Source organism: Hylobates moloch, unplaced genomic scaffold (genome assembly GCF_009828535.3).
Source record: "Hylobates moloch isolate HMO894 unplaced genomic scaffold, HMol_V3 SCAFFOLD_13, whole genome shotgun sequence".
NCBI lineage: Eukaryota > Metazoa > Chordata > Mammalia > Primates > Hylobatidae > Hylobates > Hylobates moloch.
Window position 1 is genome coordinate 63,362,739 of NW_026652288.1, and position 27,686 is coordinate 63,390,424.

Genomic DNA, 27,686 nt, shown 5'->3' on the forward strand with positions numbered 1-27,686 from the left:
CAAATTAAGTAATGAATTTAACTAAAACCTATGGAGTTTTTTTAAGAGTTTTAAAAAAAAATCCTATGAGCCACTAGTCAATTGCTTATTCATTTAGTTCAGAATTCTTAGCTAACAGTGTTTTCACTTACTATTATCTTTCTTCTCCTGTCTCTCTGGGTCTCTTTTATTTATAGCTCAGAGTGTGAATCACATGATAGGAAACAGGGCAGTTTTTTTGTTGGAAAAATTGCTTTCTGATCTTTTTATCATGATAGTGGTTAATTTATAAAAGGCTTTTGTCCGGATAGGAGCTCAATTTTACTTTTATTCCATTAAGGTTCTGCAAGCATTTGATGTTGTTATTGTTCACAGAACAATAGAAAAAAATGTAAATTTAAAAAATTGTTCTCAAAGAAATGAAATAATGGCTTATTTTAGAAAGATCAGAAGCCTTCCTGCTGGGGGGGGGCGGAAATATATATAATACATTTAGTATAAATTAAATACAAGGGTTATATTTAAAATAGGTGGCAATCTGGTAAAACTTCGCTGTTGAAGTAAAATAAGTGCATTTGTTAATATGATTTTAAAGACCCTTTATTCTAAAATACTAATATAGACTTTTCCCAAACTCTCTTACATCCTCAACTAGTAAAAAGCATATTTTCTGATTTTCTGTTTCCAGTCTGTCGATTTCTCCACATACAGCAATATTGTGTGGTCTCTTTAAAGCTAATACTATTGTAGAAGATTTCATACATGCACACAAAAAACATTTTTTAAACCTAATATTTAAAAACATCAACCGCATCTAATCAAGTCAAGTTGATTCTTCAAAGGCTGGATACCATAATGTTTAAGATTATGGGCTCTGAGTTTGAATCCTAAATGTTTCACTTACTAATTATTTAGGCATTAGATTAACCACTTCATGCCTCATCTTCCCTCATCTGAAAAACAAGGTTTTATATATAATAGCATATAACTATAAAAGATTAAATGCAAAGAGCAGTGCTGCCACATGGTATGTGCTCAATACATTTTAGCTATTACTTATATCAGCCTGGAAAATTTTTGTTTAATAATTAATTCTATGTGTTCAGGGATCATCTTTCTAACTAACTTTGCCTACTCTTGCTAGCCTTATGTAAGCAAAGGCTTGGTAAATATTTTGATGATGATAGAGAAGAAAGTTATCATCATTTAGGTTCAGTAATCTAGGAAATCAATTTAATCCATAGTATCATACATAATAAAGTATTATTTCTTTTTTTTCAAGAGAATGAAATCATTTATTGATTACACATGATAATGGATGATACACAAACTTTATTCCCATCTATAATTTTATCTGGTACAATTATTCAATTTAGATATATCACATAGGATGTGCCAGCAATCTTTTTACAACCATTAATTCCATGATTTTGCTTGGGTAATCTCTTTTAATGGTAAACTTCAGGTCACAACAGTAACTATCACTTCAACTACATCAAGGTTTCTAAAGACAATGGCTTCTCCAGCCAAGCAGGTTGCATATAAATTCCAAACAGAACCTGGCATCACCCTGAAGGAATTCTAACTTCACACTGTTGGGGAAATTTACCAAGATGGCTTCAGAGTAGACTAACTTTGCACAGCACATTAAAAAAAAAAGACATTCTTTCTGTGTCATGATCAGACTACCATACATTTATGGTGCAAATATACATATATATATATATATATATATATATATATATATATATATATATATACCCTTTGTTGGAATGCTTTACACTTTCCACAGAATGGAAACTAAAACTAAAATAACCTGTTATACAATTAGCCACAAATATAGTCCTCGATGTTTTTGCCCATACACATGAGGATTTATTTAAAACATGTCTTCTCTGTAGCAGCTAGGCCCTGCCACCACTGTGCTTGGCTGAGTTCACAAATCTGTTATAACCTGTAGTGTCCCTGTCACTTCTCTGGCTTTCCTCTCCTGCTAAACTTTGTTTCCTAATTAAAATCTCTGCCACTGCCATAGCTACTGCTGCTGTTGGAACTGCCATAATCACCTTGGTTTAGTGGTTTGGCAAAGTATTGGCCTCCACCATCATAAGGGCCAGAGCTTCTGCCTCCAAAATTTCCTCCCATCATGGGTCCAAAATTTGAAGACTGATTGTTGTAATTGCCAAAATCATTGTAGCTTCCACCACCTCCAAAATTGCTTCCATTATTACCAAATTCATTATAACCATCCCCATTGCCACCATATCCACCACCACCATGGCTGCCACCAAAGCCACCACGACCACTGAAGTTTCCTCCATGACCAAAGTTGTCATTCCCACAGAAACCACCTCCACGACCACATCCAAAGTTTCCAGAACCACTTGGACCTTTTTGGCTGGAAGAAGCACTAAGCCATCTCCTGCTTTGACAGGGCTTTCCTAACTTCACCATTGTGGCCATTCACAGTATGGTATTTCTGAGTGACAGTCTTATCCACTGAATCATGGTCATCAATGGTTACAAAGTCAAAGTCCCTTTTCTTGCCATTGCCTTGGTCAGTCATGATTTCAATCACTTCAATTTTTCTATGCTGTTCAAAATAATCTCTTAGGTGATGTTCTTCAGCTTCTGTAATGCCACCAGCAAATATCTTTTCCACGTTAAATGGGCACCTGCTCTTTGAGAATCTCCTCTTGAGATAGCTCTCTTTGGTTCCACAACTCTTCCATCCATCTTGTGTGGCCTTGCATTCATGGCTGCATCCACCTCCTCCACAGTGGCATAGGTGACAAACCCAAAGCCCCTGGAGCGCTTGGTGTTTGAATCTCTCATTACCACACAGTCTGTGAGCGTTTCCCATTGCTCAAAATGGCTCCTCAGGCTCTCATCGGTTGTTTCAAAGCTCATCCCTCCAGTGAAGAGTTTCCTCAGCTGTTCGGGCTCTTTGGGAGACTCTGACTTAGATGTGACGGCAGGGAGAAGAAAGACTTCAACGATGCCTCCTTGGCGGCGTCCATGAGCAGAAAGGAGTAGCTGACGAACGTATTTCAGCAATATTTCTTAATATTTGAAAAAGTTATGTGTTTTCACAGATTACTTTTTCTCTCCTATTAAAAATTTCATTTAGAACTTTTTTTTTCCAAATGTTTCTTTCAAACTAGTGCTGATTTTCAGTAAAACGATGGCTATTATCTCTACTCCAACAGGAAATTTTTTCACACATTACATTCTCAGAATCTATATATTGATGACTTTTAAAGGAAATCTTTTAGCTATCTCTTAAGAAAAACAGTATTAAAACTGAGGTGACTGGCCAGGCACAGAGGCTCATGCTTGTAATGCCAGTACTTTGGGAGGCCAAGTCAGGAGGTTTGCTTTAGGACAGGAGTTTGAGACCAGCCTGGACAACATAATGAGACCCTGTCTCTACAAAAAATAAGAAAAACTAGCCAGATGTGGTAGTGTGCTCTGTAGGCCTAACTACTCAGGAGGGAAGATCACTTGAACCCAGGAGTCTGAAGTTACATGAGCCATGATCATGTCACTGGATCCCAGTGTGGCCAAAAGAAAGAGACCCTGTCTCTAAAAAACAAAACAAAACAAAATCACAAAAAAAAGACTGAAGTGATTAAAGACTACAAATTGGAAGAAAATCTATCCAAGCCTCCAAATGAAAATAAGACACTCAGTGACTTAAAATATGGACAGGCATGGGAAGCACAGACAGGCAAAAGGAGCTTTGAGCCATTGCTCAAAAGCACACAACTTGTTTTATTGAATAAATCACTTTCTTTTAAGTTTAAAACGTGTCATGTTAGGCACAGTTGGAAAATTTGAATATTTTAAAAGTATTTTAGGTCATTTTGCATTTTCATTCCAGAAGCAAACATAAAAACTTTTATTTAGATGTTGAAAAACCATAATGGACACAAATCTCAATTCTTTTAGCAAAGATTAGATTTTTAGATTTAGTGTGTAGGAAAAGCAAGAGAAAAAAGACTTTTCTAGTGAATCAAACTGTTATTTTTTAATTTTTCTTCAAGAGTATTAACGGTTTTCACCATGGAATCTCCAGTTCAGTGATATCTAAATTACCAGAAAAATATATGTAAAGTCACTGGAGGACTTCGAAAGCAAAGATATGAGATACAAACCCATTTTAAGCCTGCAGATGGCCTGAGGGTTTACAGAACATTATTCAGTAATGTTTAGTACTTCACCGTGCCAGGGTTTCCTTAGTTAGAAAACATTTCTGCAGTGTAAATGGCATATCCAAGAGAAAACTGTAGCTGTTCACAAACGAAGTTGGATTTACTTTTTAATAACTTAAAAATTCCCAAACGCTAACCATTTTATGGTTTTAAAATACCAATGCTCATCTCCAAAAGTCACAAAGTTACTGAGGATTAAGTCTTCAAAAACGTTTTGCTAGAATTTTGAAAGGTTCCTCAATTCGTTTGTTGGACATTTCTATCTTTAGGGAGACAGTGGAGAAGAACAGCGTTGCTGAGAGACAGAGATAAGTGACTGCAGATGGCAGGATAAGCAAGGAGGAGGCTGCCCATATCCTAAAGAGAAACTGAGTGAAAATAATGGCTGGACCTCTTGGAAAGGGACCAGCGTTCACACTTCTAAGTAAGATTTGCAAGACTTAATTACTACCTTCTGTGGGAAATAAGGGAGTAGACAGAATCAAGTATAATTTCAGAATTTTATTTTGGAAGAAAAGATATTTGATTGGGCTATTATACTGAAAAAATTAAAAGAAATGAAAGGAAGGGGATAAATGAGAAATTTCTATTTGGACATAATGTTTTTAAAGATGTTCTGAATGGAGATGGCTAATGAGCAATTGGATAGGTATAGAATAGTTTTAAAGGAAATTATATTTTGGAATAAGGGTTGAGAAAGTATAGAAATCAGTAAATGTAGTATTATCTCAAGTGTAGCAGTGAAGAGAAATAAGAAAGGGAGTTACAAATAAAGGCTGTTTTGTTTCTATTTGATTTGGGTGTTGTGGAAGGCAGAATTCTAAGATGATCCCCAATAAGCCTCACACTTGCATAATCCCCTGCTTTTCAAGTGTGAATAGAGACAGTCAATACAATGATATGGTGCTCTCATGATTATGATACATGGTACTTTATATGGTAACAAGATTATCTTGGGTGGGTCTGACCTAATCAGGGAAGCCTTTTAGATGCACAGTTTCTCCAGCTGGCCTCCAAAGAGAAAGTCGGAGAGATGACTTTCAACTTGCCTGGAAAAAAAATCAAACATCCATGCTGTGAATGACCTGTGGAGAGGTCACACGGCAAGGACCTGGAGGCAGCCTCTAGGAACAGCCTCTAGTCATCGGCCAACAAGAAAGCAGGGACCTCAATACTACAACCTCAAAGAACTAAATGTTCCCAACAACCTGAATAAGCTTGGAAGAGAATCCTGGGGCTCACATGAGATGGCAACCTTGGCTGACAACTTGATTTCAGTCATGAGAGACCCTGAGCAGAGAACCTCACCACACCATGTGAGACTCCAGATCCACATCAATGGTCAGATATGAATTTGTGTTTGGTTTAAGCTGCTGAGTTCGTAGTAATTTTTATGCAGCAATATAAAGCTAATCGAGCTGTTTTATTTTTACTCTATGGTGGAGGATGAGGAAAAGGCTCAGAATAAAAGAAAGACATTAAAGATGTTGAAAAGCCATAATGGGCACATAATGCAATGAACCTGGACTTGGGTCTTTCTTTGAGGAAACGAGGGATAGAGAATATGTGTTTTCTCTCTCTCTATATATATATGTGTGTGTGTGTGTGTGTGTGTGTGTGTGTGTGTACTATTGGAAATTGAAGGGTGGGCAGTCACAGGTAATTCTGGTGGCTCTCTTTTCCCTATCAAGTGTAAGAGGAGGGTGTATGGTTAAGATTGGGAATTTGTGGCAGAGACACAGAGATGACTTTTGGTCTATAGAGTCGGGTATCTTTCTTTTTAGAGGAAATCCTGTGGAAAAGCCACGTCTCTCCATTCTTTCAGAATGAAGATTTCCAAAAGAGAGTGAGTTATTGAAGAATTGAGTTATTTGATCTACACTGCATGGCTACATTCATGTTTGTGGCTTATTTTAGGAATCCATGGTGGAAATGGGGAGTCACTTTATTAGCATATTCTCAGTCTCAATATTATTTCCCCTAAGACTTTACCACACTGAATTTTAGAAAGATAAAGAAGAAAATGAGAGGGCATTGAGCAAGTGACCTTCCTGTGTTTTGTTCACCTTCATTTATGCTTTCTTTAGGATTGGACTGGAAAGAAGTGATCTTTTTTCTTCAGATACATCCCATAAGTTGTCCATAAAATGTGTCTGACCATGGTATCTTCTTTGGGAGGAGATTATAATTATTAATTCTATTATCTGTTGGTTATTGATATACTCTGGTTTTTCTATTTCTTCTTGATTCAATTTTAGAAATTTATGGTTATCTATAAAATAATCCATTGATCTAAGTTTCCAATTTATAGTCATAAAGTTATTGACCATGATTTTATAGCTTTTTAAAAATCTAGATTCCATTTGCAATTATACCTTCATTTTTGTTCCTAATATCATTTATATGTGCCTTTGTTGTTATTCTCTTGAGTGATCTTGCCTGAATTTTAACATTGTTTTATTTTTTTTAAGGAACCTACTTTAATTTTGAGCATTTCTTATTGTTGTGCTTGTTATTAATTTCTGCTGTTTTTCTTTCTCTTTCCCTCTTTTATTTATTTTGGATTTCTCTAGAGTTATTTGTTTGTTTGTCTTTTTCTTCTGTCTTCTATATGTAAATACATTTATTTTCAAGTAGTTTTAGGAGAGTCTTATGTTTCCAAGATTAAGGGAAGGGAAGGTTTGCTGTGGTTTCATTTTTTATTTCTTATTTATTTTACACCATTATAGTAAATTAATGTGGCCTACAGAGTGGTTATTTTTGGAAATTTTCTGATATTTCTACATGGTCGAAAGGTGTTCTGTTTTTGTAATGTTCCATGTCTTTTTGACAGGAATGCATTTTCAATATGTGGGATGAAAAACTGTAAGATATGTATTATATCAAACTCACCTATGTTAAACTTTTCTGATTGTGTCTGCTTGATTTTGTCAATTTCTATACAGTAGTGTATGTTAAAATACACTACTGAGGGTGGATTGATAAAATCTCATTTCAAATTAGTCATATTTTACTTTATATATTTAAACCTAAAGTATTAAGTACATAGAAGTTTATAATTAACATAATATCTTACAAATTGCTTCCCTTATCAGTACGGGATCCTACTCTTTGTCCCTATCAATGATTTTCCCCTTATATTCTGTTTTATCTAATAAATAATGTCGCTATATAATTTTTATTTTAATTAGAGTTACTTGTTATACATTTTCCCTCACCATATTTTCTTGTATTACTATGTGTCATTTTTTTTCTTAGCTGTGTCTTTTGAAAACATACTAAATCAAGCAGACACAAATTAGAAGAGTTTAACAACACAGGTGAGTTTGATATACTATACATCTTACAATATTCTATCCTGCAAATAGAAAATGTGTTCTTGTCAAACACACATTGAACATTATAAGAAAATGGAACACCTTTTAGATTACATAGAAATCTCAGAACATTCCCAAAAATAACTACTCTGTAAGCTACATTAATTGGCTACAATGATATAAAATAAAAAATAAAAAATTAGTAGTTTTTAATAAGTGAATCCAATTCCAATTTTCTCTGCATATTTTCTTTATATTTGAATATAATTTTATTTCTTCTCTCTGCTGATATTAAGTGATATAAATTGTCATATTTTATCATAAAAGTATAATTTAAAATTATTCTTTAAATTGGTAGATGTATTTATTTATTTGGAAATCACTCTCTTGGGTATTTGGAATACATCAGTGAACAAATAAGACACAAAAATCCCTGTTCCCATGGAGTTCACTTTCTGATTAATACTAATAGCTATGAGTTTAGGCTCTATTCTAAATGCTTTATATATACCACATCTTTTATTCCTCATAATAAACCTATGAGATAGTTACAGATAAAGCAACACTAACATAGATGAATAAAGTACCTAGCCAGATGGAGACAGCCAGGATTTAAATGGCCATGCAATCTGAATTTTAAGATTTACCCCTCAATCACTCCATTGAATACTAAAGTTGAACAGTTTACAAACAGTACATTTCTTTTTATGTAAATAGTTTGATACATTATTCAAAGCAACCAAGTGTAGGTCATAACTTTTTAAAAAGTAGAATTCTATATTATAAGGTTATGTATAGAACTTAATAATTGATAATAAAATAGTAACACACTTTATTATTTATTCACTGTATTTGGGAAATGCAATTTTATAATCTCATGTTTCTCAAATACAAAACTTAATGGGTGCAACAAATTCTTAGAGCAAGGAATAGTTGCCCTTGATTAAATACAGATTTTGAAAGATGTGAGCAGATCTTGTTAGAAGTCTGTCCTCTGACTCTCCTTTTGAATATGGGCATATTTATATTAGTGGGAATGGAATGTCTGAGATTTGCGAACAGAACCCAAGTGCATAACTGTGCTTACACTTGCATTGCATTATTCTTATGTTATATTCTCCCACATTGATTATAGATAATAGGTTATTTCAAGTATATATACTAATATTTTATTACTGTTATTCCTGCTTCCTCATATCCTGTGTCTCTTGTCTTCTTTGACTCTCCTCTGTGGCCTCCTCACTATAGGGCTGTGAAGTATTAGTTAGACAGACAGCTTTACAGACTGTTTCATGAGATTCCCATAGTTTTAAAATCCACATAAAAAGCTCAGAACTTAGAATAAGCTATGGAAAAAGGAGAGCATGTGTTATAATTCAACTTAATCATAATAGAACAGAAGAGACCATTTTTGTTGATATTGTTCATGCTCTGTGCTAGACACTGCCTTAATAGGTGCTCAAAGTGTATTTGTTCTTACTTCCTATAATATGACAAACTATTTAGTGCATTTCATAAATTTCATAAACAATTAAGAAAAACAAATAAGTTTGAGATGTTGCTCTAGGTTTATTTTTGATAACATGGTATTTCAAGTTGGCATCATAATTCATGCCTTTGAGATGCTTCATTTTAAATATTTTCTAGTAAAATTTTCAATTTCTAGAATATTTTCTTAATAAAAATGGCCTGCAAAAAATAATTCTTAAAATATAAAGCGATGGTTAAAGATCAACCATTCAGCAGAGCAAAATAAAATCAAGTTATTGATGTCTCTGTATTTTGTTAATTTACCCCCTATCTCTCATCTCATACTGGTAGCTGACAAAAAGAGAGAACATCAAATGTTACCAAATAGAACCTGACACATCCTACTCAGGAAGAAGATAATTATAAGCTTTCTGAATTTATGCATTTATAACAAGCACTTTAATGGTTCAAAATAGTCAATTGCTAAAGAGTAAATCCAAGAGGCTTAGACCACTTACAAAGTGGAATCAGAACGGCGTAAGTCAGCAGAGGGGTATGGACTTCTTAGCAGGAGAGACCAGAGAAAACATAAAAACTACAAAAAGATGCCCTCTGGGGAAGCTCTCGCACATTCGGGCATGCTTTCTGGTTAGAGTAGGCCAAAACTCAAAACTTTCGTTTCCAACCTTTGACCCTGGACATCTGGAAACCCAATTTGAGTCGAACAGAAGGAAGTTTTCTTTTCTATTTCAAAAACTTCGTGGGAGGATCTAAAAAGTTTAAGCATCTAGCATCTATTCTGCTAGCAAAAGCTACTAATATTTATGCATTTGGATGGAACTCTAAAATATGGAATGTTTGGTTAGGAAACCGATGCCTCAGAACCTTAATACTGACACATTGTTCATTTCTAGTTATGGATTTAGACAATGGCTTAAACAAAAATAACTTAGTACTTTGACGCTCTTTAATGTCCAAATTTAACAGACATCCTCCAGTTTCAGAATCTAAATAAATATGCTGAAGCCTTTTTTATCAAGACACAATTGCATAACACATATATATTTGATACAATGTGCATTTTACCTGCAACAAAATTGTAGTCATTATATTACATTTTAAAATATAACAAAAATGTGATAGTGGTTTTACTCTACTTGGATTATATTAAAATTAAAAAGTTATGCTGTGAACCAAGTTATATGAGAAATATCTTTTTTCTTTTTTAAATAAAAATTATTTGTTATGGCATATTAAATTTTTGTTTGATCTCTAATAGATATAGTCAGTTAATTCGTGAGTATAAGATAAACATTTAGCCACATAAAGATAGCATAGTAAATGGACAAAAACACAAGCTTTAGGTCATAGACATTTGATCTTAGTCATTCAGACACTTGTTAGCTGTGAAATCTTGGAAAAGTTATTTAGCTTTTCTGAGCCCAGTTTCCTCATCTGTAATAGGCATTTTGCTGTAAGTATATATCATGATTATTGTGTGAAGGAACAGCTATGTATGTGGAGCATAGAGTAGATCCTTAATAAATGCCATCATCATAATTATCTTTATCAACTTTAATAATAAAATGTTAGAAAATCCATCCAGTGGGACTAGATAAGTTCCGGAATTTTTAATTGCTCATGCAAATCTAAGTAGTGGCTGTGATCTTAATAATTCTTACAGCCCCAGGGATCATGGCAGCAATGTAAAAGAGAAACTCCTTTGTGCACAGAAACCACACACAGGGATAATTGAATGTTGGTCAGTTAAAAAAAAAAACCTAGAAAATTCTTATGGCATTTGATTAAATTATATTGCATAAAACTGTATCTATTTCTATTATGAATATAAACTATCATGTGGTAAATGTTAATCATTTGTAACAGGCCTATTCATGACTTACACTTAAAACTATTCTTTCATCACCATAGAAAAGACACTATATTACCATGTAGTTTGCCAAAATGAATTGACTTGGAAATAAAACAATTTCTATTTGTAGTCTGTTTATTTCCTTTCATGGGACTGACTAGATATTTTCTGTGTGTGTATGGTTTGTGTTTTCCTGCCAAGATTTCTTTGGAAGATTTTGACCCATGCTAGGCATTCATACTTAGCTATGTAGCAAGAATTCAAAATATTTACACTTTCCAAACATTTTATGTACTTCAAAGAAGCACCATTCTTATTTGTGCTTTTGATGTTACCTGTTTAAACAAAAAATAATTTATATTTATATCAACTATTGCCTAAAAATGAAATTTTAAATATTTTCTGATACTATCTACACAACTATTAATATTTGAAGTATATTTCGACATATAAGTGCTTTCCATAGCCTGTATTTTCTGGTCTATGTAAAAGGAAGTTTATATTTATACAGTTACATTAATTCCAGAATTTATAATTATAATATTTTAAAATTATTTAAAATAGATAACTAAAAAGAGAAAAATGAAGTCAACACCCCCATGCAATCTACCTACTATTTTATGGAAGCAAATGAATAGCTAAAGTACCAGTTGCCAAATATACTCTTGTGAATCTGGGCTTACACATAGTTGGGAGGGCACATAACTATAGTTTCTTTAAAAAGTGCGCACGTTCATTTTCAGCCTCCACAGTTTCTATTATCATTACAGGACTACAGGAGCAAACTGATTTTGGTTTCTTTTATTTCCTGTTATTTTTCCTTCTCTCTTTCTTTTAGAATCTCCTGCCTATGTTTTCTTTTCCTCTGAAGTTCACACAGTATAGTGCTTCCTGAAAATGCACATGTAATTCCCATTAGCTATAATGGAACTTGCACGCATCAAATAGAGAACAGACCCTGCTGCATAGTATCTTTCTTGTGTGGGATTGTGAGCACTTGTCTACCTTATGACAAACCCCTTGACAAGTTCTTTGGACACTTTGTTTATTATCAGAAAAGGCCATTCACATCTTGGACACACAGAAACAGACCCCTTCCAGATGGCTACCTGTCTTTGCACATGGCCAAAATATGGAGCTTCCCTTTCCCATGTAGACAAATGTTTTTACAAGCATTCTTGATTGTGCCTTGTGGAAAAATTCAAACATGGATAAAAAGCAATTGGTGTACTTACAAATGTAAAAGAAAATGTGGTACGTATGTAGTTTATGTTTCTTCTAGTACTTATCATTGACTGGGAACTAGGAACAATCATTTTGTCAAATTTAGAACCCAATTAGATCTTATACTCTAAATTTAGAGCCAGCTTCTAGCCTCTGGGGTTCCATTTCCAATATTCAATATCAGATTCTCTGCATTTATCACAGAAATAACAAGGCAATAGAAATGATTGTATTCTACAATGTGTATGCTACATTCTACATTTGTGTGATTGTATAGTTTTTCTTGACAATGAGGAAACTAATGCATACTATTTTAGAACCGTTTAAATGGACATCTAAAGCCACACAAGTCAATGGCATAGCCTATTCTAAATTTAATGGCAAAAATGATTGATCCTGTTTGCTGGCTCTTGATTACTAAATACTCCTTGCTCTGGTAGAAGAGATCTCAACTAGGATTATCACAATAGCTGTGCTCTTCTAAACAGTTGATGTCTGTTAGATATGGGGAAAGAAAAGAGATGTATTATATGGACTGTGATGTTTAATTTTATGTGTCAATCAGTTTGGCTAGCACATAGTGTCCACATACTTGATTAAACATTTTTCTAGATATTTCCGTGAAGGTACATTTTAGATGAGTTTAACATTTAAATCAGCAGAGTTTAAATAAAGCAAATTATCCTCCATAATGTGGGTGGAAGGTCTTAATAAAGACAGATTTCTCACAAAGAAAAAGGAATTCACCAGCTGACTGCCTTCAGACTCAAACTGCAGAATCAACCCTTTCCTGACTCTCCAGTCTGCCAGCCCACCCACGTATTTTGGACTTACCTGCCTTCACAATTAGTGAAGCCATTTCCTTAAAATCTCTCTCTCTCTCTCTCTCTCTCTCTGTGTGTGTGTGTGTGTGTGTGTGTGTGTGTGTCTCACTCGTGGTCTATCTACCTATCCATTCTATTGGTTCTTTTCTCTAGAGGACCCTGAAGAGTCTTGAACCATGGGTTATCAAGTCTTTTTCACTTTTCCTCTGGTAGACTACTTCATTTTAAACTCACTTCAGGGACCTGTCACCTACAATATAGAATTGTGAGTTCTACTCAAAGAGAAGTGTCCAAGAGTCTAAGATACTCAAAAGTTTACCTGAAAAAACTTAAAATTAAAAAAAATTACAATTGTATTTCATAATAGTAGCCACAAGGTACAAGCCTATTTAAAGTCAACAACAAGAACAACCACTACATAGAATTTGAACTTACCAGTGATTTCCAGAACTTAACTGTGTGATAGACAAAATGTTTTCCTGAACAGGATCTCAACCACAAAAAGAAAGGAAGGAGGGAAGGAGGGAAGGGAGAAAAGGAAAAAAAAATATTTCAACAAAGCAACTATACAATCAAGATCTAACTGAGCCAATATTTTTCAGTACTCATTTTAGGAAAATTGATTGCTGAAATATTCAGCCAATCTAATATTCGTAAGTGTCAATCCAATGTATAGTATATAATAAAGGCATCAGAATGTCATTGACATTGTATTCTTCAATACAATCAACACCAGAATTGAAATAAAACGATTATGTCCTCATCACTGTTAATATTCAGTCTGTGTCCCTCTGAATATATAGAGACAGACAGAGACAGATACAGATATTCTCATACAAAATACCACGCTAGGCACTGATAATACAACAGTGAACCAGAGAAATAGTCTCTGTCCAAAGGGATTTTACAGTCTGCTAGGAAATATAGAAAAACAAACACAAAATCACTTTACAGTGAGAGAAAAGTGATATGATTTGAAACTTGGACTGTATTAGGGAACACAGTGGAGATATAGATAATCTGATCTTGGTCATCAAGAGAGGAAGTCTAAGAAGAGAAGCAAGCAAGCAGATGTTAGACAGTAGAGAGGAAGTTAAATGTTGAGGTAAATGTCATTGATAAAGATGAGCTCAATTATCCAAGTACACATTTTCTCCTTTTCTGTTTAAAGGCTCCACACTATCAAAGAATTTCTTCTATTCACTTTGTATGTGGGAATCCAGTCTTTGTATTTGTGTGCCCAACTGTGACACATTAAAAAAAAAAAAAGAAATCTGGTGTATAAATGCTTAAAAGTTGGCATGATGTTATGATACTGTCATTTGTAACTCCATCCACAGAATACTGTCAATGATACAGGCTAGTGAAAAGGAACAAAGGAAGTGATTATGCAGACATTATTTGTGTTTCCTTTTGGAATGCAGCCAGAGATAAACACAGTCACACAGAAACTACATTGACAAAACCTCGCTGCCTCAGCGCTGTGACTAGAACTAGCAAAGAGAAAAAAGCGAGACTAGCTTCTCCCAAACAACTTTCTATGGGATCAATATGTGTTCTGGAAAAACAAACCAACAAAACGGCAAGGGAACCTGATACTAGTAACATTATTTTTCTTAAAAAAAAACAAAAAACCAACACCAAAATGAGTGTTTTATAGATGTTATATAGATGGGCTCAAAAAATTACATGTATTTAGGTGGTTATTTATGCAAAAAGTCCCTGAGATGTGCCACCGTAGAGAAACCTGGAAAATTGCATGAGCAATGTATGAAGCTTGGCATTCAAACTGCCCAGTTACACATAGGCAGTATAGTCCAATAACCATCTCATTGTATATCATCTTTTAAATGACTATTGATCCATATTGTGTATTTGTGATATATCTGGTGCTTACTGCATATTGAACATTTAAATTAAAGCTAGTGTCAACATATGAAACTTTTTTTTGTGAAACACCTTTTTGCTTATTCCTTTATGCAAACAGGTGTTAGAGTTTATGAGTCTTTGCTCTTTGGGAAATTCATGATTATTTTAAGTTTAACATCAAATAAGTTTAGGAAATACTATTATGAATAACCTGAATAATAATAATTTACTGGTAGATAATTAAAATGATTCAAATTTAGACTAGGCATCAGGGGTTCCATTATTTACATCATGTCAAAGAAATAAGCTAGTCAAATATTGCTATTTTTATTAGAAGGGAAAGTATACATTTCTATTATCTTATATGTGAAACAACACAAGTAAGTCATGTGATAAAGGTTAAAGAGCTAATTAACTCTCTGTACATGGGCAAGGGTATGATGAATTTCTATTCTGTTCTTTTTTATTGTCTAAGGTAGGCACATTTCTGAAAATTGAGTGAGTTCCCATTTGGGACCTCACAAAATGTTAGTCTTTCTCTACTACAGTCAGCAAATAGAAAAACAGAATATGCCATATGACATTACCATGCATGATTACATAAATATACAATATGCTATTATAAGAGGTAGTAGCACAGCATCTCGCATGTCATAAGCATTCAGTAACTATATGAATAAATGAAAGAAGAGATTAATGAAGGTATGAAGCAAATGAATGCAATGGAAAAGGTGTAGGGATTTGAGTCAAAAGTCTCACCTGGATTCAGGTTCTAGTTCCACTTGCCATAGTATCTTAGGAAAGACATTTTACATCTCGGGACTTCTTCAGAGTATTTTTACAAGAATCAAAAGAGATTATCTGTAATTGTATAATGGTGATTTATTGCTGCTATCATTATTATTAATAGGCAATAGTTTTAATAGCAGTGTTCTAAGTTGCTGCAATAAAGAAAGAAAAGTTTGAATTTAGTATCACAATGTTAAAAAATAAAGGTATTTTTAGGGAGGTGGTACATAATTAGGAAGAATTCTAGTTTAGAGGGGCCACAGACCCAGGCTTCGTTCAAGGGAGTCCTGAGTATCAAAAACACAAAGGAAAAAGTATGCTTAAGAGCATGGTTTATGAATACTAGCTAAAACCTGAAAACAGTCCACATTTCCATCTAAAGGAGAAATTGTGGTATGTTCATATAATGAAATATTATTCCGCTATATTTGCTGATGTATAAAGCACAAAATATCCCATGTTGTACTCACATTATTCCATTGTATTATTTTATATAAAGTGTGTTTTTGTTGATATAGCAATACAGTGGAATAATACAATTATTTTGTGTATGACTTCTCTGGTTCGGCCTAACATTTCTGAGGTTTTCCAATGTTGCTTTAGTTATGTGGGTTTGAAGTCTGACACAGGACTAAAATCACAGTATCAACAAATCTTGTTTCTTTCTGGAGATTCTAGGGGAGAATCCTTTTTTTTTTTTTCTTTTAACCTTTCCAACTCTTAGCATACAACCACGTTCCTGGGCTTATGGCCCACATCCTTCAAAGCCAGCAACGTTCCATCTCTCTAACAATTCCTCCATAGTCACATTTCCCTCTGATGCTCTTTTCTAGCTTCCTCTTCCACTTTTTTTTTTTTTTTTTTTGAGACAGAGTCTCCCTCTTTCGCCCGTGCCGGAGTGCAGTGGCACGATCTCATCTCACTGCCAGCTCCACCTCCCTGGTTCACGCCATTCTCCTGCCTCAGCCTCCCGAGTAGCTGGGACTACAGGCACCCGCCACCACGCCTGGCTAATATTTTTGTATTTTTAGTAGAGACAGCGTTTCACCGTGTTAGCCAGGATGGTCTCTATCTGCTGCCCTTGTGATCCGCCCGCCTCGGCCTCCCAAAGTGTTGGGATTACAGGCGTAAGCCACCGTGCCCAGCCCCTCTTCCACTTTTAAAGACCCTCGTGAAGGTTAAGAGATCAAGGCCATCCTGGTCAACATAGTGAGATGTATAAGATTAAGGCATCAACAGATGTGGTGTCTAGGGCCCACTTTCTGGTTCATGAATGCCACTTTCTTGCAGTCTTCCCATGGTAAAAGGGTAAACAAGTTCTCTGGGGTCTCTTTTAAAAGTACACTAATCACATTATTCAAAGTTCTATCTTTATAACTTAATCACTTCCCAAAGGCCCCATCTCTTAATAGTATTTGTTACCTTGGGAGTTGGATTTCAGCATATGAATTTTGGAGGAACACAAACATTCAGACCATAGCAAAATTCTTTTGAAATATTTCTGTGACAATGATAATTCATCATATGTAACTTAACTATAATTTTTAATATGACAGGTAAAAGTCAACATTTATTTTCAAACATAAATGTGGCTTTAATAATTTTATTGACTATTTCAGATTCTATTTCTTCAACAGAATGAAATTTCCCCATATCGAAGACTATTTAAAATCTACATTTACTCAAGAAGGATTTTGTAATAAGCAATTGTGTCCCTAGAATGCAAATTATATAAAAAATTATTATAACATGATTAATGGCTTTGCTGAATCACAGGTTAAAAATTATTATTTAAAAATATGTAACAATTTATGAGTCACTTCTTTGTTTCAGTCTCCCCAATAGGCTATCCCAATATGCACAGTAATAATATAATTAGGTATTTTGCTAAATTTCCATCTTATGAAAACCACAGCTCTATATATTTTTAATTTGACCTGTGTGAATTTTAAGGTAGAGGAACAGAATATATTTTACCTAACAATTTGTTAGCTTAATTTACAAGTTTTATGTTTTACAATGTATAGTAGTAAGTTTTTACCTGTTTTTATGCCTTAGGCTTGCAAGTATTCGTAGAGACTGGAAATATGTCATTTAAAATATCTTAAAAAGAGAATCTTTTCTTTAATCATACCAGTCACACCCTGGTTTGGAGCTTTCATTCTTGCTGCCCTCTCTGTTCTCCAAGTAATGTGAATGTTCCACTCTCACAAGCCTTTGGAGATTCTGCCTATTGTACCCTCTCTCTACTTCTAAGTCAATGTTTCTAGCTTCTGTACATTTTGGCCCAAATAATTCTTTGTTGTGGGGGACAGGGCTATACTGTGCCTTGTAGAATCTTCGGCAGCACTGCTGGTCTCTACCCACTAGATATCAGTAGTATCTGTCCAGTTGTGGCAACCAAAAATGTCTACAGATATTGTCAAATATCACCTGGAGGGCAAAATCACTCCAGTTGAGAACCACCGCTGTAACCCTAAAACTACTCCATTATTACGCTCTTAACCTCATATTTTGTCTTCACTTTTATTTTTATTTTTTGACATAGCATTTGTCACTATCTGACATTGTTTATTGTCTGCCCATCATTCCCCATTTCACCAATGGACTTGACGAAGTCAGGGACTTTGTTGTATCTCCAACACTGCTCTATACACAATAGGTGCTCAGTGATGACTGAGTGAACAATGGAGGATACCCCAGACATTTTTTTCATCACTCGAAATAGTCAAAATGACACAGCAGCTTCCAAAACTCATTCCACTTAAAACTTTCCTCTACTGAAAGCCCAAATTTCCAGAATGGGGGTAATAGTTAGCTACAGGCATCCTTTTTCAAGTATTTATAGGCAATATATTATATACAATTATATGTAATTACATTATGCATTTAAAAATATTTATTGGAAAATAATCATTGAATGACTGATGAACTTAGCATATAGTGATAAATTATTTTATTTGCTTAATGAAATATAAAATGTGTAAGAAAAACAATGGAGCTGAAGCATTTTATTTATTTATTTTTGAGACAGAGTCTCGTTCTGTTGCCCAGGCTGGAGTGCAGTGGCAGGATCTTGACTCACTGCAACCTCCACCTCCTGGGTTCAAGCAATTCTCCTCCCTCAGCTTCCTGAGTAGCTGAGATTACAGGCATGTGCCATCATACCTGGTTAATTTTTGTATTTTTAGTAGAGATGGGGTTTCACCACGTTGACCAGGCTGGTCTCAAACTCCTGACCTCAGGTGATCCACCCGACTCAGCCTCCCAAAGTGCTGGGATTACAGGCATGAGCCACCATGCCTGGCCAATGGAGCTTAAGCATTTTAAAAATTAATCTCTTCTTGGGTAATTTAGCTACAAAAGTCATAGATGCTTCCCTAGTCATGATTCATGGACATCACTAGGCCAATATTGCTGAGTAGGAATAATTCACTGAGCATGAATAATATTTTTCCTTGTGGATGAGGTGTGTGTTTAGCTCAATTATTGAACATCATAAATTTTTGCTCTGTAACTCCATCTTTCTGGCTCCTGAAGTCATTTGAAGGGAGCCCTGATTTAGAGGTTCCATAAAGAAAGCCCAACTACTAGCAATGCCCTCTTCAAGCTGGGAAAGTGTATTTTTTCATTAGCCTGCAGCTGTTAAAGAAAGCTGCAAGGGACAGTGATGAGGGAAGAGGCCATTTACTCGGACAGCCAGATTGACCAAATCAAGTAGACAGTCTATGTGATAACACAGGCAGATATCACAACCCAGATTAGCTTTATAACCATCATTATATTTTAATAAAAATAACGTCAATATTTAATTTTTAATAAAAATAAAGTTAAGAAATTTAACTACCATATCTAGGTAATCACAGACTCTGATACAGAAAATACAGTAACTCCCAACTTCTCATTATTATTCTGGAGCATATTGTGTTTGCCATTTCTCAGAAACTAAGAAAATGAACTTCTATTTGTCTCTCTTCAAATACAGAATGGTTAAATATTATGGTAAATCAGATGGCACTAAATTAATAACTATCAAGTGTAGTGTATCATTATAGTAATTTATAACACACAATATAACTCTTCTAGTATGAGGAATTATTTTTCTAAGATGGCTCTACTATAATAGATCAACTAATAGGTACTTCAAGACAAAAAAGAACCTAGCAAAGCCATACATCAAATATCAGTTAAGAAATACGTGTTGTTTCAAGTCACTCAGTTTATGATAATTTGGTGTATAGCAATAGAAAACTAATACAATTACACTAAAGGGGACTTGTACTAAAGCTCTGATGTAAGCTATGTATATGGAATTTCCCTTTCTCTTAGAAGGTATTAATACAGCGATCAGATTTTGGGGAGTGGGCAGCAAGAAGGTGTGCCTGAAATTGTATTAGTTCAAGAAACATTCACTAACTAACTGCTGAACATTTTATCATATGCTAGGACAACACATATGAATAGAATATCTTTCCAATTTTCAGGGAGATTATTATAGTATAGAGAAGAAGAGATTATTTCAACAGATATATGTTACTATCATAGATTATAGAAAAATGAGGCAGAAAGAAGTGGTGCAGGTACAAAGGGCTTCCTTGGTGAAATGGTTCTGAAATGGGAACTGCCATCCAGGAAAAGGAAAGAAACTATTTAAACTTCTTCCATGCACTAGGAAATTGACTAATAGTGATTATAACAACAACTAAATAGCTAATATGTGCTTATCTTGAGCTGGGTACCAGACATTGTTTTATATGCATCATTTCATTAATCCCAACAATTCAGTGATATAGATATTATATAATCTTATAGATGAGGATGCTGAGAGTTTAAGAAAAGAAAGTAGCTCATTAGTGGCAAAGATAGGATTCATTCCTGACTTTTTCCAGGCTTCTCTATCTATGCTCTTTCCTCTGTAATAGGCTGTCATTTGAGAAAAGGTCTTCTGATCTTCCTTTCCCGTCACACTTCTAAACTGCATGTTCCCTGCATTTCCTTCTGTTCCCATCACTGTCTGGTATTACATTTAAATCACCAGTTACACTCTATTATAAGTACCATATAATTCATTTCTCTCACTGAATAGAATGTAAATTATTTGACAGTTGAAATTTTCCAAATCATCTTTTGGTATTTTGTTTCTATCTTGAGGCCAGAAATAATAATGCTCAATAAATGGTGAGTGGATGGATATTTAGAATATCTATAGGCCAAAAAATAAGGTCATTTTACTTGTTAATGTCCATGAAGATGACTTCTAAGAAAGAAAGCCTTCTTATTTCTGGGAGTGTGGTTTGTTCTTATTTATAATAATTTTTAGTAAATCTAACAAGCAAATAAATAGGTCAATGAAAGATGGATGGATGCATAGATAAATACATTATGCCTAAGAAACTTCAGGGAAGGCTTCAGGGAAGCATGTACTGATGTTTAGCCTTGCTTAGCACTTACTTCATGGCCAGCACTATGCTAAATTCTTGGTCTGAGTTTTTTCATTTAACCTTTACAATAACCCTATGAGGAGGATAGTCATTTTGTTGTGCACATGAAAAAAGTGAAGACAGAAGTTCACCAACCCTCCTCAGACACAGATCCTGTGAGTGAGATTGCAACCCAAGCAGCCAGTCCAACATTCAGATCTGCATCATTTACCACTAAACATACTACCTCCTACTTAGATCTACAGTTTGCCTTTCTGCTTTTTTGTTTTTGCAAATTGTTATGAATTAATTACATTTTAATAAGGAATACTTTCAGGACGGGACCACTTACATGGGGCAATGAGATTAAAAAAGAAAATAGGCTTTATTGACTGTAGTGTGTTGAATGATGGCCTCTGAAAAATATGTCCATATTGTTAACCCCTGGAAACTGTTAATATGACCTTATTTGGAAAAGGTCTTTGCGGATGTAACTGAATTAAGAATCTTGAAATGAGCCATGTGAAGCAGAGGCAGAGATTGGAGTGATCCAGACATAAGGAATGCCTGGAGCCACCAGAAGCTGAGGATCCAGGAAGGATACTTCCTCAGAGCCTTTGGAGGGAGCGAAACCATACTGACACTTTAATTTCAGAATTCTGGCCTCCAGAACAGTGACAGAATAAGAATTAACTTCTGTTGTTTTAAGTCACCAAGTTTTTTACCATTTATTATGGCAACTCGAGGATGCTTATACACTGACCACTCTTGCTTCTCATAAAGAACTCATATATAGTATTGTCTTCCCTAGTATACTTTAGACAAACCTGTGTTTGGTCATTGAACTCTGGAAAATTATATATATATATATATACATATATATGAATATATATGTGTGTATACATATATACATAAATATATATTCATATATGTTTATATTTATACATTTATACATATATGTATATTTATATATTTATACATATGTAAATAAATAGATATTATATATGTATTATTTTGTATATAAATATATATTGTTACTTACATATATGTATAAATATATATTTACCTTTATCTTTTCTCCCATGAGAGGAACCCATACACACTCAATTCTTGAAGGGGCTCTGAGCTAAATCATAACCATTGCTATTGAATCAGAAAAAGAACAACATAGAATGACTAGAAGACAAGTGTTGACAAAAAGAAAGACTTTTTTTGAGTGTAACTGGAGAATTCTATGTTTCTTGGAAATGAGTGGCAATAGTCAATTACCAGATTCCATAGATAATATAGAATCCTAATTTTAGACAACATTTCTTCCCAGAAAAATGACCTAGATCATATGTATTCATTTTTGTAAATTAATATTTTGTAGACAGACTAAAATATTGTGTGCTTATATTGAAGATTAGAGAAATAACATGGTGTTGAAGATACACAAGGCTTTTAATCTGAATGGTTGAAGATTTACCTTTAGTTTGAGCACCTGCTGCCCATAAAACCATAAAGAAATTTAACCTCTTTGAACCCTTTTGCTCACTTATAAAACAGGAATATACAGTCTGCATGGTTTTGTGAGGATTAGAAATAATGTACACAAAATTGAAACCCAAAAAGTGGCTTCTTAGCAAAACAACAATAATAGTAGAAAATCTATATAAGCATCATGTTTGTGTCTAACAACATTCCAATTACTCAATTCAGAAATTCATCAATGTAGGCCTACAAAAATATTTTTAGTGTCCCTTGAGAATAGCTATGAGATTTTGTTCTAAATCAGTCACTATTACAGGGAAAGCAACTTTCAGTGTCAAAATGAACTTCCAGCTCATGAAGTATCATTGCATTTTGCTTTTGGAATTTTGCCACTGATTGTTGTTACATCATGTTTTATCTACTGTGCAGATAGTATCAACATTCAGTCCATGATTCTACTCCAGTCCTCTTAATGACGACCTTCATTTTAGGGCTGTGATGAGGGAATCAATAATGTCTGATTTAGGAAGTTCTTTTCCAAGTCCACCCCCTATCTTGTAAAACTCAATTTACAAAATTCAATTGGTCCTTTTGATCACTTTCACTAATCCAGTTTAAGAGCTTAAAGTCTCTCCAAGTGGCCTTTAATTAATGGCCAGAATGAATGCACAAGCACACACTTGGACTGTATTTGGAAGTTAACAAAGCATCTGTATCTTGGAATTTGATAATGATCTTCCTTCTATGGACAACTGATTGCAACAAGGCATATGGTAGCTGTTTGAAAATTTTAAATAAACCTGAGAGGTATATCGATTAACCTCACTTACTCTTGTCCTTTAACTTTTAACTTTACTGATTACTCTTCTTCTTTATAATATTCAGAATGTAGGAGAGGAAAGACCCACCGCAAGGGTATGAAAAAGAATAACGTCAATCAACACTTTTACAATTCCTAAAGTATAACTATTTTATATTTCTAGAAAAGCTAATTGCCTTCTTGAAGACCAGGTATTTTTTAGAAAACATTTCCCAAATAAAGTTTCTTCCCAAAGTCTTTTAAATTATTAATACAATCACATTGTTAAGCCATTGAGATATAAATACAAGTGTTCTCTCATCCAATTTATCTGTTGCTTGTCTTTATACATTCTCATGGCTATATCATACATCATTCATTATAGTATATCTTAGCAAAAGCAGCAATTGGAACAGGACTTCACAAAATGTCAAATGAACTCTCAAAGCACATGATGGATTAATCACAAATATCTGGATAGGCTGTAATAAGAAAGTGAGAATTTCAACAGAAATGGTAAACTTAAAAGAAGGATTAAAATATCTTAATAATAAATATCTACCTGTTAGTATTTGTAATGTAATAGCCGTTCTCCTTGAGGACTTAAGGGCTATGCTGTCTGACAGGGAGCTGCTAGTCACATGTGGCTGTTTAAATTTAAATTAATTAAAGGTAAATAAGAATTAAAATTCAGTTCTTCAGTTGCATTAGCCACATTTCAAGTGCTCAATAGCCACATGTGGCTAATGACTTCCATATTGGACTACCTTGATACCACACATTGCAGAAAGTTCTTAGGACAGAGCTGCTTTAGAGGCAAAACTGGTGGTGCTCTTGTCCATCGTTTCTCATTGTTCTTGTCAGAAAATAAGAAACAGTAACATTTTCTGTCATAAGATTAAATTATTTCAACTTCTTGGTGTTTAAAACAGTTCATCCTCTTTCAAATGTACTTTTCAAATTGCACATTGCAGAAATGACCCCTGAAATTGCAGCTTCAATGGTCTTGCAGAAACTATAATTGTTTCCTAGCAGTAGTGTGTAAAATAATATAAAACCATTCACAGTGATTAAAATACCCTCAACAAATTTATGTAGAAATAATTCATAGAGGTAATTGCTATATATGCCCTTTGTAATATAATGCTTTTTCATATTTACATACATATACATGTTGTTTTGGCATTGTCTTTGACCAACTTGAAATGAAAGAGCCAAGAGGCTCTCTTTCTTGGACACACACACACACACACACACACAGACACACACACACACAAAACAAATCCTCCTTTATCTTTTACCCATTGTATCCAAAAATAAATAAATGATACAAATGGTTCTTTTTCTGGTTTTAAGAGTAGAGCCAGAAATTATGTGAAGTTGGAACTATTGAATTATTCATGTGTTCTGATTGAATGGGATCATTATCTCTGGCCTTACAAGCTAATAAATACTGTCTAATGCCTGGATACTGTTTTGATGTAATAATGTCAGGAAAAAGAAAAAAACAATTGACTTCTTTGCAAGCTTGAGCTTAAATTAGGGAGGAGCTCCCTGATGAGTTCATTACAAGAAATGTGTGTATGTGTGTGTGAGTGTGTGTCTGTGTGTGTCTATATACAAATATGAACTATTTTGGATGATTCTGGTAGTCAGTCTTCTCCTAATCTCTCTGAAGGCATTTTAACTTATATATGTAACTAAAGAGTTGCAAAATGGCTCAGTTGTCTGGTAGTTGCTGCTATTTTTCTCTCATTTATCTACCCTCCTCTATCATAGCGTATATAAAAGAATTTCAAAAAATGCAGATTGAGGCTCAGTAAATGATTATGCTACCTAATCATTTGCCACTGAGCAGTCAAATAATCTGAAATTATAGACCAATGGGTTTTTCCCCAGATTGATTTCAATAAATGAAATTGCCTGAGTTTAATATCACCATAAACCAGACAGAGTGTAAAAAGCCTGAATTAAGGTCGTGCTCTTAAAGGTGATACAGAAAGATGTGTATTTGTGAAAGGTCTGAATGCGTGGAGATAAATATATTTGATAATTAGTTTCAGAGAAAGTAAAATTAGAAGTAGACTGTGTTATAAAATACCTTTACAGATTAATAGTTATAGACATGTAGCAGAATCTGTTAGCATCAAAGAAAATATCATTATTGACTCTGCTAATTTGTTTAATGAAATAGACATTACCTTTTCTGCCTTTAGAACACCACCTTTTTTTTCTACAAGTGATGTAGAGTCTATTAAGTGTATAAGAACATCCAACAAAGAGCCTATTAGCAATTCAGTAGTTTGCAAAATTTGCACAAGACCAGAAGTCTTTATTCAGAGACAGCTGGCTTGGTCTTACACAGAATGCATAGGTTTTCCAAATCGCTTTTCTCATCCTCTAACATGAGCTAATAAATCATGCAATTTAACTAAGTTTTTAAAAAAAAAAAAAAAAAACAGGAATGAAAGTGTGTGAACCGTCTAGTGGAACGGTGTGAATACTATTTCAATAGTGCTGTTCCTGCAGAGCTGTCTGTCTTTCTCTAACTGATCTGAGAAATGATGGAGGGCAAGTGAGTTTTCTCAAAAAAGTAAATATTCCTATTAGTTGGTATAGCTAATGTGTAGCTGTGATTTTATTACATTTTTCTACAAAATGGCCATGGAATTTTATTCTAAGATCAAAAAAAAAAAAGACAAATTTGAATTTGGAACTCAAAGAAAAAATGTCAGAGGGGGGTAAAACTATAGTTTTCTGTTAGGACTATTATTATTTCTACCTTTGTCTTTTAGAAATAGAAAGCGCCCCCGCCAAAGAATGCGAATAAGGCACTTCATGCCTTGGCCTCCTGAAAGATGCAAACTGCCAATTCTTCTCCAGTGCTTTCCACCTGTCAGCGTGCTAGGCACGGACCTGACATTCCACCCGTGCTCTAATTCCTAAAGGCCTGCATGGTTGGCAGGACATTCACAATGAACCTGTCCCCAAACAGGGCCTTTGGCACTTGGCTTCCCCTGTTCACTCGCACTGTGACAGGCTGCACACAAGACAGATATGTGGATCAAAGGCAGACCCTGTGGATACACCCAGCAGGATCCAAGGAGCATTACTAGTGTTCTCAATAATTTGCTATTAGTATTGCAAAAAAAAAGTAGGGAGTACACTACTAAGTGATAACACATTTTATAAAGAAAGTATATACAATATATATTTTGGATCTTGGATTCAAAAGAAGTCACATGGAGCTCTAGAAGAGCATGTAAGAAAGGAAGCCACAGTATGAGTTGGGAAACTTCCAAATATCCTTCCTACAGATGTTTTTGTTCAACTATGAAACTGTGATGGATGGAAATGAAAAAACTAGATTCAAAGAAAGGCAAAAAATAATGTAGCTCTGCCCTGACTCTTGTCATATTCCCACATAATTTTATATTGTTATCTGTTCTTCTCTTACAGCCTGGAAATTTTGTGGACTGTTTATAATTAGAGTCCTAACCTGATGCAGAACGTTCTGTCATGAGACCTTGGATCAGTCACTCTCTTAGAGCAGCTTATGTTCTAGTAATATTGTCCCCTGCCCCCTACACTTGGAAATATATGCCTCTGCCAGTCAGCCCTCTGCTGGAGTCTCAGAAAACAATTATGGAAAGGGATATGCATGCATATTTCAAATGCACACACTTACAACCCAATATTACATTTATAAAGGCATATATAAACTAAGAACCTTGTCCAAACTCAGTGATGTACGGGTCTACTCTGTGTACCTAGAGAGACTTGGAGGCTTACTCTCTTTTACCAAAGTCTCTCTCTTTGGTATTTTATCTTCAGGAGTTTGAACTCTATAATGTACTCCACTTGCTGCCATTTACAGAATCCATGTTTCCAAGTTGATTATTTGATGTTTCTTCAACTGAACACTCCACTTTTTTCCCATCAGTACCCAAGTAAATACACTGTCATCTAGGGATGTCTTCCTTCAATTATCTAATGCCCTTTGCTGGCACATAATGACCTAAGAATGAGGGAAGAAACAGGGCTTTCAATAGCACTACCAATTTTTTTCTCTTACTCTCAATTGGCCCCTGCTGTTAAGAAACTGCCTAACTTCCCTTTTTCATCATTAATATAATGTCAAAGTGGAATTAATTAAACCATTTTTGGTAAAACCATAAAATAAAATGCAGCCAACCAAAACTATGTCATAGATAAATTTTGTTATACCTAAATGAACAACACAAATTACAAAACCTATACAGTTTAAATCTACCTTTTAGTTGAAACATATATGTACCTGTTTATAGAACAGTACAGAAGGACATATGTGGACATAATAAATATGTATGTATATATTATATGTGTGTGTATGTATATCTGAACAATGGGATTATGGCTATGTTTTAGTTTAATCTTTCTGTTTACTTACACTACT

At 34.4% G+C, this 27,686-nt stretch overlaps 1 long non-coding RNA gene and 1 pseudogene across 1 annotated transcript; one reads left to right on the forward strand and one right to left on the reverse strand.

Moving 5' to 3' along the window:
- Positions 1–1,986: 1,986 nt before the first annotated feature.
- On the reverse strand, positions 1,987–4,361 carry LOC116480083 (heterogeneous nuclear ribonucleoprotein A1-like; annotated as a pseudogene).
- A 1,632-nt stretch (positions 4,362–5,993) lies between these two features.
- On the forward strand, positions 5,994–27,441 carry LOC131381002 (uncharacterized). The gene is made up of 3 exons (XR_009209392.1): positions 5,994–6,039; positions 7,452–7,513; positions 26,711–27,441. It is a non-coding gene; the product is annotated as an uncharacterized LOC131381002 (long non-coding RNA).
- The last annotated feature ends 245 nt before the right edge of the window (positions 27,442–27,686 follow it).